This window comes from Polyodon spathula, chromosome 15 (assembly GCF_017654505.1).
Source record: "Polyodon spathula isolate WHYD16114869_AA chromosome 15, ASM1765450v1, whole genome shotgun sequence".
In the NCBI taxonomy this organism is placed as follows: Eukaryota; Metazoa; Chordata; class Actinopteri; order Acipenseriformes; family Polyodontidae; genus Polyodon; species Polyodon spathula.
Window position 1 is genome coordinate 6,123,184 of NC_054548.1, and position 626 is coordinate 6,123,809.

Here is a 626-nt window from a genome sequence, read left to right on the forward strand (position 1 = left end):
TGTTGAAGAGGGGGGAAGAGAAGGTTTTTAAAAATGATTCTCCAAAGATATTTAGATTAAGAATGGTTGTTGGTTTTTCTAGTGTGTGGTTTGTTTGTTTGTTTATTTATTTATTTATTTATTTTTATTTGGGGGTTTTTTTTTTTTGTTTGGGGGGGGGGGGGGGGGGCTAAAGCAAATAATTTAATCTGTGCAACACAACGACGTTGTCGTGCTGCCTCTGGTATGTATGGTACAGAGGTGCAGTATTTCGTTTGACTATTTTTGTGTGAAGTATACAAACCCCGATTGGAATTTACACACTGTGTCGTAAAATATTGTATTAAGAGTATTGCACAATATCAAACTAATATATATATATATATATATATATATATATATATATATATATATATATATATATATACACACACACACACACGCACGCAATGTACTCATGTATAATAAAATGTCACCAATTTATTAGATTCAGAGTTAAATGAACGAGCATTAATTGGATGTTTTCCCTGTCTTGTTTTGCTGTCTACTCCTCGCCCCCTCTCCGTTTGTATCCAATCACAGCGGTCTCGTCTCAGTTGAAGCCACACCCTCGTCACTCCCCCAGCTGCACGTCTCTTCAGGAATAC